The sequence below is a fragment of the Linepithema humile genome, unplaced genomic scaffold (genome assembly GCF_040581485.1).
Source record: "Linepithema humile isolate Giens D197 unplaced genomic scaffold, Lhum_UNIL_v1.0 unplaced_4, whole genome shotgun sequence".
NCBI classification, from domain to species: domain Eukaryota; kingdom Metazoa; phylum Arthropoda; class Insecta; order Hymenoptera; family Formicidae; genus Linepithema; species Linepithema humile.
The window spans coordinates 76,563-80,225 of NW_027124988.1; the positions used below are offsets into that span (position 1 = coordinate 76,563).

The 3,663-nt window shown below is 29.1% G+C and overlaps 1 long non-coding RNA gene across 1 annotated transcript; it reads left to right on the top strand.

Annotated features, from left to right (window-relative positions):
• The first annotated feature begins 2,190 nt into the window (after positions 1 to 2,190).
• On the top strand, positions 2,191 to 3,276 carry LOC137001892 (uncharacterized). The gene is made up of 2 exons (XR_010891699.1): positions 2,191 to 2,901; positions 2,938 to 3,276. It is a non-coding gene; the product is annotated as an uncharacterized lncRNA (long non-coding RNA).
• The last annotated feature ends 387 nt before the right edge of the window (positions 3,277 to 3,663 follow it).

Here is a 3,663-nt window from a genome sequence, read left to right on the forward strand (position 1 = left end):
GTATTTAAGAGGACCGTGTATGAGGACACGTCCGACTTTGACGAGAGCTACCTTTAGAGTGAGTACTTTTAAGAGGACCGTGTATGAGGACACGTCCGACTTCGACGAGAGTAAGTTTTCGAGTGACGCTACAGTGGGGGCCCGCGCTACTGCAGAGCTCTCCCGGCGCGTTCAGTGGAGGGGATCCCTTAGGCTAGTCCCCAAATTATGGCATGACTTATGCATGCGCTACATAGAGGGTAAACTCGCATTACCCTTTTAATTAATTTCGGCATAACTTATGCATGCCTTACATAGAATGTGCACTCACACTATTTTTTTATTAACTCTTTCTTGAGTCATGGAAAGAAGTCGAGACATATATGGGCGACTCTTAGTGAAATTCGATTTTTGTTCGTTCTTTAGTTTTTATAATATTAATAATTCTATCAATCATATTGTTGCACAGCGGTACTGCTATACTTATAATTAATTAAATTTTATGCTTTTAACAATGTTAACTAAGGTTTCGCTTACTTAAAATTATAAAGTCATGCATAAATGAACTAAACGATATTTCCATAATTGTTAATAATAATTAAATAATTTGTTTATAAAATTTTTATAAATAAACAAATTTTCAAAAATCTTAAAATTTTTATATTTTTTCATTTTTGTAAATAAACATTTTTTGTAAACAAACTTTAAAATTTCCTAAATTTTTGTTTTTATTCTTTTAAACATGTTTTCAAAAATTTTGTAAACAAATCTTTTGAAAACTTAGAATTTTCATATTTTTCATTTTTCCATAATATAAACATTATTTATAAACAAAGTTAAATTTTCCTAATTTTCCATTTTTATGCCTTTAGGCATATTTTCACAACTTTTCATAATTTTTCATTTTTGTTCTTTTATACATACTTTCACAACTTTTCATAATTTTTCATTTTTCATTCTTTAAACAACCTTTTATAACTTTTCATTCTTCATTCTTTAAACAATCTTTTATAACTTTTCATTCTTCATTCTTTAAACAATCTTTTATAACTTTTCATTCTTCATTCTTTAAACAATCTTTTATAACTTTTCATTCTTCATTCTTTAAACAACCTTTTATAACTTTTCATTCTTCATTCTTTAAACAACTTTTGCTAATTTTCTTAACGTTTTATTTTGATTAAAATTTCAAAAAAATTTTCGCGTTTTATTCTTATAAAAATATAAAATTTTTGCGGGACGTTACAAGCACCAGTGACGAAAGCAATAACTCGGAAATTTTCGAGCCCTTAAACCCGCAGTATGAGTTAAATAAACCAGAACTTATATTTGTGCGCGACAACTTTCTTATGCGTAAAGATAGTTTGGTTATTTTTGCTACATCAAGGGGCAAACCTTGTGACGAGGGCGCTCATATAATAATAAAAACCTATGACGAAATAAACTTGTCGAGCCAATATGTAGGCCGAGCAAGAGTAGTAAATAACACCAAGCATCAAATAATAGTGCTCAACATAAAAGAAAGGTCGAATCAAACAACCGACGTAGTTATATTCAAGGAAGCTATTCACTCTCTGTTAGACGTGGTTGTAGAACTTGGCTTAGACGCCATTTCAATCTGTAAAAGTAGCGTCGCAGAAATTGAATGGCTTGACGTTAAAAATTACATCCAAAAAGTATTCACTGGCGTGTGCGTCAAAATATATGTATGCGAAAATTACATAAGAATACCCGATGTTAACAAGCGACAGGATATCATAAGAGAATATCACAGTAATGCCATAGGAGGACATAAAGGTATCACTAAAACCTTCAACAGAATAAAAAATAATTACCATTGGCCGTATTTAAAAAGAGATATTGAACAGTTTGTAAATAATTGCCATGAATGTCAGTTAAAGAAATTAGTACGGGTTAAAACAAAACAGCCAATGATAATTACAGACACTCCGGATCGCGCTTTTGACAAGATCTCGATGGATATAATGGGCCCTCTGCCCATTACAAATTCTAACAATAGATACGTATTAACTATCCAAGATTTGCTAACAAAATATTGTGTGGCAATACCGTTGAGAGAAGCCTCTGCGATACAAGTCGCCGACGCTTTGACCAACGATTTTATTTGCATTTACGGATCTCCTAAGGCAATACTAACCGATCAAGGTTCACATTTTATATATATATATATATATATATATATATATATATATCAACAGCCTCATGCGTTTAATCGCAAAGAAATTCAGAATTACCCAATATAAGACTTCCGCTTATCGTCCACAATCGAACGGTTCGGTCGAACGATCACACCACGTACAGTGGGAATATTTAAAACAGTTCACAAACCGAAACAATTGGGACGAATATTTAAAATTAGCTTCAAACGAAAACTCGTACAACACCTGTGTACACGAAGGAACTAAATTCACACCTCACGAATTGGTATTCGGACGAGTAGCCCGTATACCAACTGGCGATCCATCGCCTAGAGACATTAATAATGAAAGTTACGTACAATATATTACAAACTTATTTTACAAGCTAAGAGAAACACAGGGACACGCAAAAACGAATCTAATCGCCGCCAAAGAGCGATCAAAATATTATTACGATAAAAGAGTAAACGCAGTTAACTGCAAGATAGGAGACTACGTTTACTTATTAAAAGAACCGCGTAAAGATAAGCTATCTAACCAATATATAGGACCTTATGTTGTAGTAGATATATATAGAAACAACAATGTAAGGATAGATCTAGGAAGAAATCGTTACAGAATAGTGCATACTGTAACGTCCCGCAAAAATTTTATATTTTTATAAGAATAAAACGCGAAAATTTTTTAAAATATTAATCAAAATAAAACGTTAAGAAAGTTATAAAAGGTTGTCTAAAGAATGAAGAATGAAAAGTTATGAAAGGTTGTTTAAGGAATGAAGAATGAAAAGTTATAAAAGGTTGTTTAAAGAATGAACAATGAAAAATTATAAAAAGGTTGTTTAAAGAATGAAGAATGAAAAGTTATAAAAAGGTTGTTTAAAGAATGAAGAATGAAAAGTTATAAAAGGTTGTTTAAAGAATGAAAAATGAAAAATTATGAAAAGTTGTGAAAGTATGTATAAAAGAACAAAAATGAAAAATTATGAAAAGTTGTGAAAATATGTATAAAAGAACAAAAATGAAAAATTATGAAAAGTTGTGAAAATATGCCTAAAGGTATAAAAATGGAAAATTAGGAAAATTTAACTTTGTTTATAAATAATGTTTATATTATGAAAAAATGAAAAATATGAAAATTCTAAGTTTTCAAAAGATTTGTTTACAAAATTTTTGAAAACATGTTTAAAAGAATAAAAACAAAATTTGGGAAATTTTAAAGTTTGTTTACAAAAAATGTTTATTTATAAAAAATGAAAAAATATAAAAATTTTAAGATTTTTTAAAATTTGTTTATTTATAAAAATTTTATAAACAAATTATTTAATTATTATTAACAATTATGGAAATATCGTTTAGTTCATTTATGCATGACTTTATAATTTTAAGTAAGCGAAACCTTAGTTAACATTGTTAAAAGCATAAAATTTAATTAATTATAAGTATAGCAGTACCGCTGTGCAACAATATGATTGATAAAATTATTAATATTATAAAAACTAATGAACGAACAAAAATCGAATTTC